Below are 12,970 nucleotides of genomic sequence, written 5' to 3' on the forward strand. Positions count from 1 at the left end.
GATTCCATCATCAGTTATTATCATCTGTCCCTTGCATACATCCTTAATTCCTTTGCCTTTCTCTCACTTCAGCAAGCTTGCCTGGCTAAACTACAGCGCTGATTAAATCCAATTCTTTGCCTAGTCCATGCCTGTAAAATCATGCTGCTGAGCTTGCATTCAATTAATGATCATAGCTTCAAGTGGACCCATAATGTTGCCTGGCAATCATACTGAATTTCCAGTCATTTTCTGTTTCATCTCCTCCTAAATGACTGTTGCATGTCTTCAGTCTCTTCATGTCTTCACCATCTCCTCCCCATTCGTCACTTTCAACTGATGACCTTGCTTCCTGTTTCAAAAAAGAAGCAGGGAAAAAAAAAAAGCTTTCACAGGCTTTTAGCACTCCAGCAGCCCACTACCTGCAGTGGTATTCGTCTTCTCTCTCTCCCATCGCTGTGAAAGAATCTGCCTTTCTAAGTGCCTCATAATTCTTTCTCTCATGTCAGTTTTCCCCTCTTCTTAATCACTGTCTTATACATGAGAAAATATGCTTTTATTTCTCTCCTTTTCAAAATAATCCTTGTCGGGCACCTGGGTGGCTCAGTTGGTTAAGCATCTGCCTTCGGCTCAGGTCATGACCCAGGGTCCTGGGATCAAGCCCTACATCTGGCTCCATGCTCAGTAGGGAGTCTGCTTCTCCCCCTGCCCCTCACCCTGCTTGTACTCTCTCTCTCTCTCTCTCAAATAAATAAATAAATCTTTTAAAAAACACACAAAATAATCTTCATGGACACCACTTTCTCCTGTGTCTTATTTCATTTAAACTTCAGGGCAAAACTTAAAAGAATTGTCTATACTTTGTTGCTAGTTTTTCTCTTTGCATTTCTTCTTTTTACCCAAGCCAGGTAGATTTCTGCCCCCACAGTTCCATTAAAACTGCTCTTACCAGTTACTAATGATGTCCATATCTGTCATTTCTCAATTGTCTGACTTAACATTCAGGAGCAGAATTGATCACTCCTCCTTGAAAATCCATCTTCACTTGGCTTCTAATATCATATCACTGACTGTCAAGATAGTCAGTGCCTCACTTGTAACATATGCAAAAACATGAGAGCCCCATGAACCCTCCCTCTCTGGCCACTTCTTTTTAGTCTTCTCTGCTGATTCCTCATCACTTCCCTAAACTCTAGGTCTGCACTACCCAGTACTGTAGCCACTAGCTACATGTAGCTATTTAAATTAAATTTTCGATTATTCGGTTGCATTAGACATATTTCAAGTGCTCAGTAGCCACATGTGGATAGTGACTACCTATTGAATGGCACAGGTATATAAATATTTCATCATCCATTGTATAGTACTGCTCTGCATGTTTGAGTGCCCTAGGGCTCAGCCTTTGGATGTTTCTTTCTATATTTCTATATAAAACACAGAATTCTATAGAATCTTACAGAATATGATTTATTATAAAATAAATATTTCTGTATATTTTTTCTCTTTTCTTTCTGTATTCCATCCCTTAATCATCTCCTCTAGTCTCAAGGCTTTAAATGTGACTCAAATTTGCATCAGCCCAAATCACTTCCCTAAAGTCTACACTTGATTCCCCAACAGCATTCTGCATATCTTTACCTGAGTGTCTGACAGGCATGTCAAAAGTAATATCCCAAACTGAGCTACTAACCTTGCCACCACCACTCCTTCTCCTACCAACAAATCTGTTCTTTCTGTAGTCTTCGCAGTCTCGATTGATGTCATTCTTCTTCTAGTTGTTCAAGCAAAAACAAAGCAACAGTTTTTAAAATCAACTTATAAACTCATCTTGACCTCCCTCTTTTCCACAAAGCCCACACATCTGTTCCATTGACTCTTGTTTCATATTATATCCAGAATCTGTTTCTCACTCTTCCCCTGCTACCACCCGGTCCAAACGAGCATCGTGTTTTGCCTGGATTATCCCAGGCATATTTGCCCCCTTTTTGGTGTCCCTGCTTTCTCTCCTGTCCCCGGTAGTCTGTTCCTATCAGAGTAACCAACTAGAATGATCTTGTTAAAAAGTAAGTCAGATCATGTCAGTTTTCTGCTCAGAGTTCTTCAGTAGCTCCCCCATCTCACCTAGCAAAAGTCAGAGCCTAGTCACAGTGGCATTCTCACTCTTATTAAAACAGTCAATATATGCTCCCACCTCAGACCCTTTGTAGTTGGTGTTTCTTCCACCTCCTTTTCTCCCAACTCATCTCCACACCTGTACTTTTTCTCTCATCATACTGATTCATTGAAGAGACCAGGCCAACTGTCTTTAAAATGATCCATATCTTGAATTTCTCATTTCCTCATGGTAGTAACATATTTCTCTACTGCCTATATTTCCCTGACATTAGATCTAAAAGGTTAGTTAAAGCTAAATATTTTTGGCAAGAAAACTCCGTTAAGTGATACTTTGATCTTCACATTGCATCGTATTGAGAGAGGTACATACTATCTCTTTGTCCCACAGTTAGTGATGCTGTGTTAACTAGGGTGTTAAGGTGATAACTTTCACATCCCCCCATTATCAATTTACATTTTTACATTTGTGATTAATACATAATCTGAAGGGTGAATGTTATGTTTCTTTTTTTTTTAATGATACGATATGAGAATTCATTATGATTCAGTCGACAAGGGAAGTCAGTTATTTCTGTGACACATAACTCTTGAATAGCCAGAATATCGACTGTTTATGACCTCATGCAAGAACGTAACATACCAAACAAACAAGTCTAATTTGTCAACAAGACTTTGTTCATGATTTAAATCTTCGGGAAGTTTGTTAAAAGCTTTGAAAGTTTTTTTTTTTTAAAGATTTATTTATTTATTTTAGAGAGAGAGAGCGAGCAAGGGGGAGGGAGAAGGAGAGAGAAACCCAAGCAGACTCCACACTGAGCGGGGAGCGCAACACAGAGCTCCATCTCATGACCTGAGCTGAGACCAAGAGTTGGACACCTAACTGACTGTGCCAACCAGGTGCCCTGAATGTTATGTTTCTTTAATCCTGTGATTCTAAGTGTATTTTTTAGCTGTGGAACTCCTTTTTTTTTTCTTTCAAATAAAATATCTTTTGGAGATCCAATATATAAAACAGATGAAAGCAGAGCTATTCTGGTTGCAGTAGGAAATGCCGAGTATTGGCAGCTTCTGAGGGAACTTTGACAGGCATAGTTTGCGACTTACAGAGCCTGCCTGAACACAAGGAAATGGAGGCCCAGAGAGAATACATGACATCTTAAGGCTCCTAGCATCTCACAAGAAAGGCTCAGTGCACTGTACATTAGGGTATAATTTGGAGGGCTCTGTCACCCCCTTGGAAAGCTGTGGTTGTGGATGACCACTAGAATGGCAATAGGTTTTTCACTGGCAGTCCACCCACTGTTTTAAGTTGTCTGAGTGCTTTCTTTGACATTCTATCTGTTCTGCAGATGTGAAGATTTGAAATTACTTCATTTTTAGTGTGTGTTGGGTTTCAGTCTCTTTTTTTGTTGTTGTTCCCCTTTTGGAAATTTTTCATCCACAAAGAATTCCAGAGTCAGACATTATTCATCTTATGTCTGGAACACTAAAATCTCATGAGCTCCCATATGTCTTATCTCTTTCCACCTTTGGAATATTCAAAATGCTGCTACAGCTAAAGTCCATTTTATCATTTGCTTGCTTCCTTTCTGTACCTTACTTATCATACAGCCTAATGTGCCTTAATAGAAAATTGAATAAGTAAATTTGATATATCCACACAATGTAAAAAAGATGTATGATGTAGCTTTTTGTTTTTATAAAAAGATGTTTCCGTATATTAAGTGGAAAAAACAGGTAATAGACTATAATTAAGTCTCACTTTCATTTCTAAAAAAACAAAAAAATTCATAAAAATCTTCATGTCTGTCTAAAGCCAAAAAAGGACATTTACAAAAATGTTCACATTGATACTCCCTCTAGGTGTGTCCTTTTTTCCCCCTCTTTGTGTTAATCGTGTGCACCCTCTCTCTCTCTCTCTTTGCAGCAGGTATGTTTTATTTTTATAGTCATTACTTTTATAAAGATTAGAACTGTTGCTAAAAAAGTAAGCAACAACTTTGATCTGTCAAATCCAAATTGCATTGAAGGCAATTCCAGGCCCCTCCCCAGCTTTTTTCCAGCCACTCCATCCTTTGGAATTTTTCCTGTTCTCTTATCACCCCATTCAAGCAAAGTTGCCCCCAACCCTTGCTTCTATTTATTTTACTCCATATTCCTGGTCATCTTCTAGAATTGCCCACTTGGCTCTAAAGAGCCTCTCTGCTCACTTATACCAGAAGTAACTTGTCAGGGAAGGAAAGGGAGATGTAAAAACTATGTTCTAAAAGGAACTATCACTAGAACGTGATCTTCATCCGGGCCCAGGAGTGCCTCAATAAATACCCACTGAATAAATCGATCTATTCTTTTTGTCTTATTTCTTTTATCCCGTAAGTTCCTACAAGACAAGAGCTTTGTTTTCTGTAATGCACTGAACATTTGGGGTACTTAATATGCATTGATGATTAAATCTCTTAAGATCCATAATTTACTTAATAAAAATGAATTTAAGATCTTTTGTCAACTTTGACTAGAATTTGTGCGTGGACAGGGATGTAGAAAAGCATGGGATTTAAAGATAAACTTATTTTCAGATCCTGCTTAGAGATTTGTGATCATGGGTTAGTCATTTAAGCTTCTGAGCTGCCTCCCATTTATAGCCTCACTGATTTCTCTTTAGGACTCTGCAGAGGTCTTCTTCCTGATCTACCTAGCTTTGGTCTTGCTTCTCCAAGTCTGTCCTCCCCAGTGCTTCACCAACTGATAGGCCTACAGTGTAAATCTGACCTTGTCCCTTCATTCCCTCAACCTGTCAAGGGCTCTCTGTTGCTCTGTTGCCTTTACCCCACCCCTTCAGCTTCACCCTTGAAGCTTGTCTTCAAACTTGACCCTGAAATAATACCAAACTCCTGGTAGCTCCTCAGACATGTCATGCCACTTCCCGCCTTGCTCCCTTTGTCCACAAGGCATTTTTCCCTTTCTTCCTGTAGCCAACTACTTCTGCTCTGCTCTAGGACTGTGCTTGGCAGTCTTCCTCTCTGAGATGCCTTTCTTGATATAAAGGTTAGGTATCTTCTTTCTCTGCCTACTAATGTTATAAGCTGTTTGAGGCAAAATCACTGAATTCTTAGTTCCCTCATTTTGAAGAATACCTGGCTCTCAAATTGTACTGAATTTATGTTCTTCTAAAATGTCAGATGATCTTTATTTGTAGGATGTGATTTGATTTTTATATGATCCCCTCCAAAATGAGAAAAAGCCTTAGAAAAGGAAAATATTTGAATTAAAGGAACTTAAAATACTACCAACAGACAAAACTATTGTTGATGTTTTAGAATACATAACAGAATTTCAAAAATTATAAAGAGGTATAACTTTAGCCTGTACATTTTCCTTTCAGAGCCACTACTCAGAGAAATCAGTAGCTTTGCAAATTACCTGCATTAAAAATTAGTAGCCAGGGGGCGCCTGGGTGGCTCAGTCCTTAAGTGTCTGCCTTCGGCTCAGGTCGTGATCCCAGGGTTCTGGGATCAAGCCCCACATCAGGCTCTTCCGCTGGGAGCCTGCTTCTTCCTCTCCCACTCCCCCGCTTGTGTTCCCTGTCTCGCTGGCTGTCTCTCTCTCCGTCAAATAAATAAATAAAGTCTTTAAAAAAAAAATTATGTAGCCAGTTCTTCTCCCTACATCAAATAATACAAAATAGCTTTTTAGTAAAATATAGCTATTTCCTAATTCAAAACAGGAAAAAAACATTTGTTTTTCCTCATATTTCCTAGATCCCAGAGCCAGCTTTTGTCCTTTTTTTCTAGAAGAGAAGGTCAAATCCCAGTGAAGGAAGCAACTTGACCAACTTACTGAGCTGGTCAGTACAAAGCAAAGCTGGGACCAGGAGCTCCTGACCGCCCACCTGGTGCTTTTCCCCTCAGCCACGTTTCCTTTCCTCCACTGGAGTAAAAATAAAGGTAAATTTTTAAGCACTTTCTAATTCCCATATGCTCAAATTAAGCCTGCTGCTGAGATGTTCTTATCTTACTTTTAATCTAATTATTAAGACATTAGCCCTAAACCTAAAACTTTAATTTGTTCTTTCATATTCATGCATACAATTTCTTTGAGCATCAGAAATATCTTCCCTTCTAAGAAATTTCTTAATTTATTTTCTCACCTGTTTTTGAAGTGAACACAACAAATAAAATATTCCAGGTCTCCTTTTTTATCCTACAAGTAAAGTAGTTCAATGGTATATCTTTTTGTATGCCTCTAAATTGTTCTCTTGGGATCAATTTCCATACTGAGTCATCCACCAAAGAGTGCCTGTGTTTTCCAGGCAAACTGATAGTTTTATTATTTCTAAATGACTCATTACTTCTGAATCATCACACCTTGTGTACTCTGTTAAATAAGTTTTTAGGCATTTTTCTATCATTTTTCGTCTTCTATGTCTTCACGTGTCCCATCTAAGTGACATGGATATTTAGCCAATTTTCTTTTGTGTTTGTGATTTTTGTTGATCATTTTCTTCTTGAACCCTTTCAGCAGTTGAGATAAGCACTGGAAGTTCTGTACTTCATACTCTCTGCTGCAGATGTTTCCTGAAATAGAACACATAAATAGCAACATAAAAAATGTGTGTAACACCATTCTCTGTTTTCCATCGTTACATGTATGTTGTTTAAGGTTTTAACTTCCCAAATTTCTCCATGAAATGAGGGAGAAACACCCATAAAAGAAAAGTATAGCTCTGTTTGTTGGTACACAAAGTCTTTGAAATTCAGCCTGTTGAAAGAATGAAATATTTTTCTCCCTTGACTTCTGTGTTTTCTGGGCTGGTCTTCTTCCTGCCCTTTGAAAATTCATTCTCTGTCTCCTTTCTTGCATCCTTCTCCCTACCCCATTCATGGCAGCCTTCCTCAGAGTTTTGACCCTTTTCTTTACCCTGTGCATGATCAGTCTTGAGCACTCCTGTGGCTTTAAAACCACAAAATCTGGTGCTTATTCCCAAATCTTTATTACAACTCCTATCTCTTCCCTGCCAAGTGTATCCATCTGCATGGGAAGTACCTTCTGGATACCCCACCAAAACAACCCATGCCTGAAGCTGCATTTATCTCCCCTGTACCCTCTTCTCCCCAGCCTTAGCACACAGTAATCACCCTAGCCTCATCTTCACATCTCTCTAGAACCCGTTTTTAATTTTAAAAATTTGTTATCAATATTATCTATTAATTCTCATATTTAAGTGTCAGTGCTTGAGACTTCTAAAAAATATCAGTTTCCACTCCCAAGTTGGCCTGCTTCTCAGAGATGTGAATTTTTTCACTATTTCTTTCATTATTTGCCTCAATATTTATAAATGCATATATTGCAAATTCATCATTCATTCATTTATTTTAACCATTATGCCTTGCCTTCCTAATACAAATTTCAGTTCTCTCACCCCCTTTTCACCACGTTAACAAAAGGGAAAAAATTATGTGATCATCTCAATAAATGCCGAATAAGTATGTGACCAAATTAAACAACCATGTGAGATTTTTTAAAACTCTCAACAAACAAATAATGGAAGAGAACTTTCCAATCTGGTAGAGTATCAAAAAACCTGAAGCTTAATCATACTTAATGGTGAAAGGTAGAATACTTTTCCCTAAGATTGGGTATAAGGCAAGGATTTCTGAACCAACCACTTCTATTCGGTATTGTTCTGGAGATCCTAGCTAGTGTAGTGGGCAGTAAGGCAGTAAATATTGGAAAGGAAAAAATAAAACAATCTCTATTCTCAGACAGCATGATTGTTTATGTAGAAAATCCCAAGGAATATTATAAATACTATAATAAGTGGATTTAATGAAGTGGCAAGTGATAAGATCAATATACATAAGTCAACCATGTTTCTACCTACCAGCAACAAATAAATGGAAAATAAAATTAAAACAATAGTATCATTTGCATTAGCATCAAAAAACATGAATTGCTTGAGAATAAAATTAATTAAAGGCCCATAAACCTTGCTGAAGGAAAGTAAAGAGCATCTGAATAAATGGAGAGCTGTGTTATGTTCATGGGTTACATGGATTAGAGACTTGATATTGTTGTCAACAAATGGATATTTATTTAATTTTTTAAATTTTTTATTTAAACTCAATTAATATATAATGTATTATTAGTTTCAGTGATTCATCAGTCTTATATAATACCCAGTGCTCAATACATCACATGTCCTCCTTAATGTCCATCACCCAGTTACTCTGTACCTTCCCCCCTCCTCTCCAGCAACCCTCAGTTTGTTTCCTATGCTTAAGAGTCTCTTATGGTTTGTCTCCCTTTTTGATTTCATCTTGTTTTATTTTTTCTTTTCTTCCCCAATGATCCTCCCATAAATGAGATCCTATAATTGTCTTCCTCTGACTTATTTCACTTAGCATAATACCCTCTAGTTCTGTCCACATCGTTGCAAATGGCAGGATTTTATTTTTTTTGATGGCTGAGTAAGTATTCCATTGTGTACACACACATATACATACAAACCACATCTTCTTTATCTGTTCGTCTGTTAGTGGACATCCGGACTCTTTCCATAGTTTGGCTATTGTGGACATAACTGTTAGAAGCATTGGGGGGTAGGTGCCCCTCAGATCACTATATTTGTATCTTTGGGGTAAATCCCTAGTAATGCAGTTGCTGGGTCATAGGGTAGCTCTGTTTTCAACTTTTTGAGGAACCTCCATACTATTTTCCAGAGTGGCTGCACCAGCTTGCATTCCCACTAGCAGTGTAAGGGGGTTCCCTATCTCCATATCCTCGCCAACATCTGTCATTTCCTGACTTGTTAATTTTAGCCATTCTGACCAGTGTGAGGTGGTATCTCCTTGTGGTTTTGATTTGTATTTTCCTGATGCTGAGTGATGTTGAGCATCTTTTTCATGTGTCTGTTGGCCATTTGGATGTCTTCTTTGGAGAAATGTCTGTTCATATCTTCTGCCCATTTCTTGATTGAATTATTTGTTCTTTGGGTGTTGAGTTAACAAATAGAGATTTAGATTCAATGAAATATTAGTCAGAATCCCAGTAGGTTTTCTTTGTGAAGATTGGTTAGTTGATTCCAAATTGACATGGAGGTGCAAAGGACTTAGACTAGCCAAAACAATTCTGAAGAAGAAAAAAAAAATGGAGGATTTACATTACTACAGTTGGCCCTAGAACAACATGGGGGTTAGGGGCATCAACCCCCCCATGCAGCTGAAAATCTGAGTATAACTTTCGATTCTCCAAAAACTTTGCTAATAGCAAGAGCTAATAGAGATCACTTTTTACTGCAGTATGCAATTTAATGGAGAGAGGAACTACTCCCATGGAGATTATTAGTGTCACATGGCGTTTCAAGTGGATGCTTGTAACACTTGAGCTCACTGCAATAGCAACAGGAGGTGACTACAAAATTATTACAGTAGTACAGTATGTATTATAGTTAATTTTATGCAGTTATGATTTAATACTGCATATTTATGTTTATATTTCTCTTGACTGGGAATAGCACCATGTATGGTTTGTGTTTGTATATGTAAGTTTTGATAAATTTTAATGTTTTATAATTGATTTGTATATGTTTCATGGTAGTAAATGACAAAGTAGACTGGTACCTACATATTATTTTATGCATTCATGGCAAAACTAATTTTTCTTAGTTTTTTCAATATTTCTAGGCTATGTGGCTCATCGGTGAGGGTTTTCAAACTGTTACAAATCACCAACATTTTTTCCATTGTATTTTTGAAAAATATCTGCAGGGGCACCTGGGTGGCTCAGTCGGTTAAGCATCCGACTCTTAATTTTGGCTCAGGTCAGGATCTCAGGGTTGTGGCATTGAGCCCTGCGTTAGGCTCTGTGCTCAGTGGGGAGTGTGCTAGAGATTCTCTCTCTCCCTGCCCCCCTCACGTGTTCTTTCTTTCTCTCTCTGAATAAATAAAAATAAAATCTCTAAAGAAAAAATATCTGCATATTAAGTGGACCCACATAGATCAAACCCATGTTGTTCAAGGGTCAAAGGTATTTTAAGACTTACTGTAAAATATAGTAATTAAGACAGAATGGTATCGGTGCATATAAAGATAAAAGAGTAGGGAATCCAGAAATAAACCTCTGCGTATGGTTATTTTTCAACAAAGACTCCAACATGGGGACAGGATAATCTTTTGAACAAATGGTGCTGGGTGATCTTCAAATTCAGCGTATTAACTACAGAAAAAAATTGATACATTGGATGATTAAAATTTAGGATTGTTAAAAATTTTTAAATATGATTAAGACCTCCTACTTTTCAAAAGCTACTGCCAGGAAAATGAAAGCCAAAGACCAGGAGATAATATTTATAGCTAAAATACACAAATGAACTTTTAGAATTCAATAATCAAAGACAGCCTAAAAGAGTTGAATAAATACTTCACAAAAAAAGATATGTATCAGTTGTTTAAAAGCATAAGAAAAAATTCTCAATATCATTAGTCATCAGGGAAATGCAAATTAAATTCACAGTGAAATACCACTTCATACCCACTAAAATGGGTAAAAGTAAAGTAACTGACAAGTATCCAAAAGGATATAGAGCCACTGCAGCTCTCAGGTGTTGTTGATGAGAATGTGAAATGATAGAACCACTTTGGGAAACAGTTCTACATGTTTTTATAAAATTAAACATACACTTGCCACGACTCAGCAATTCCACTGTTAATTACCCAGAAAAAATTAATATATACACACAAAGACTTTTACTTGAATGTTCATAGCAGCTTTAATTCATGATAACCCAAACCGGAAATGACTCAAATTTCATCAAGTGGTGATCAGAGAAGATAAATTTTGATACATTCATATAGTAAAATACCTACTAAGCAGTAAAAAGGAATATACAACTAATCCATGCAATAACATAGATGAATCTCAAAACCATTGTGCTGAGAGAAACCAAACTCAAAAGTATGTATATTCTATGATTACATTCATATTGAAGATCTAGAACTGGCAAAACTAATCATAAAAATCAGATCAGTGGTTGTCAGACACTGAAGATTAGGGGAATTGATTGGGAAAGGGCACAGGGATAGCTTTAGGATGTCCTAAATGGTCTTTTTTAGGGCAGTGGTTACATGGTTCTTAAATCTCATTGAACTATACACTTAATATGTACATTTTTATTATATGTAAATTACACATCGGTAAAGCTGGCTTAACTTTTTTCTTGAGATTTATGTATTTGACAGAGAAAGAGCGTGTGCATGTGCTTGCACAGGTGGGGTGGGGCGGAGCGGATTGTGGGGGAGGGAGAAGCAGACTCCCTGCTGAGCGGTGAGCCTGACTCGGGGCTCCGTCCCAGGACCTGAGCTGAAATCAAGAGTCAGTCACTTAACCAACTGAGCCACCCGAGTGCCCAAATAAAGCTGATTTAAAATAAAAGTGAGGGGGCGTCTGGGTTGCTCAGTCAGTTAAGTGTCTGCCTTCCCTTGGGGTCATGATCCTGGGATTCTGGGATTGAGCCCCTTGTGCTGGGCTCCGTGCTCAGCAGGGAGTTTGCTTCTCCCTGTCCCTCTGCACCGCCACATCCCCTGTCTCCCCCATGCTGATGCGTGCTCTCTTTCATAAATAAATAAAATCTTTAAAATAAAAGCGAGGCTCTAAAAAGCTGAGAAGAAGCTCTCCGTTTGTGGGTAGCATTTGTCAGTTAGTGGGTTTAAGGGAATCATGTGGTTAGATGGGATTTCTAATCTCCAGTAAAGGATTCTTTAATCCACATTGGGAGATGGGAGCTAGAGGTTTATAGAGACCTGGACCTGGGCTGGGGAAAGTGGCTTTATTCAGAGTGTAGATGTTTACTCAAATTCTAGTCTTTGCCACCCTCTCTATCTGCCCCTGAGGTTGGTGCTTTTCTAGTTCTGAGTTTGTGGAGTGTGCATAGGAAGGGCTATTCCTTTGCAGACTTTCAAACAATCCCATGTTCAGTCCTCTATCCTAGCCCATTTCCAAAACTAGGCCTTTATTGGGTTATACAAAATAAATTGGTTTGCTTACCATTAGTATGCCTTCCTCCTCTACTCTAATAAAGTTATTTATTTATCATTCCTGCTTCTGCTTCCTGTCTTCATATATAGTGATTTGGGGCTACAGGTGTCTCTTAGGTTCTTTGAATATGGAGTTCAAATTCCTATTTTTATTCTTACTGTTTGGAGGATACCTTAAAACTGTAAAATCCATCCTGTACATTTTTAACTTCAGTAATATCAAACTCCTTATAATTCTCCAAACACGCAAGCCTTTTTCATATCTCTGTGCCTTTGTAGAATTCCTTTTTGCTTGTAAGGTGTAGTTTAATCCCTTGGTAAGGCTCTTACCTTTCAAAATCCAGTTCTCTCCCTCCTAACTTTTCTTGTCTGCTGCTTCTGTACCTTTGTTTCACAACAAATCCACTTCATCAGAAATGGCCATATAGCAGTTTTCTGTGGAGGACTACCTGGAACCACTGGAAAATACTTGTTAGACTAATTGTAAACTGCTTAAAGTGGAAGAAATAATAAGTGCTGAATGAACTCTGAAATTGTATATGAACCACTTAGGCAATTTGTAGGGATGCAAGAACCAGGAGAGACAAAAAGCCTAGGAGGTGGGCAAGCAGTGTACAACAAGACCTGAGGTGGAATAAATATAAATATGCAGAATAATTAACTGTAATTTTCTGACAAATTATATTCTGCTCTCCACCTCTGATACAACACATGTTTACACTGAACAATTGTACTGCATATTTCATCAAGTCAAAGATGGTGAGGGGCGCCTGGGTGTCTTCAGTTAGTTAAGCATCTGCCTTCTGCTCAGGTCATGATCCTGCGGTCCTGGGACTGAGTCCCAC

The 12,970-nt window shown here is 38.0% G+C and overlaps 1 protein-coding gene across 6 annotated transcripts in view; it reads left to right on the forward strand.

Moving 5' to 3' along the window:
* Positions 1-12,970, forward strand: part of PPP2R3A (protein phosphatase 2 regulatory subunit B''alpha) — a 205,041-nt gene that overhangs the window by 24,504 nt on the left and 167,567 nt on the right. For 2 of the 6 annotated variants that reach the window (XM_045791819.2, XM_045791821.2), the window contains one exon: positions 5,886-6,038. The exons of 2 other annotated variants lie outside the window; for them this stretch is intronic. The gene's annotated coding sequence lies outside the window, so the exon portion shown is untranslated. Of the gene's footprint in view, positions 1-5,852; positions 6,039-12,970 lie in introns of those variants that run through there. 2 more of the 6 variants (XM_087870215.1, XM_087870216.1) reach the window with 1 other exon arrangement.

The sequence above is a fragment of the Ursus americanus genome, chromosome 20 (genome assembly GCF_024610735.1).
Source record: "Ursus americanus isolate L20-20 chromosome 20, mUrsAme1.1.p, whole genome shotgun sequence".
NCBI classification, from domain to species: domain Eukaryota; kingdom Metazoa; phylum Chordata; class Mammalia; order Carnivora; family Ursidae; genus Ursus; species Ursus americanus.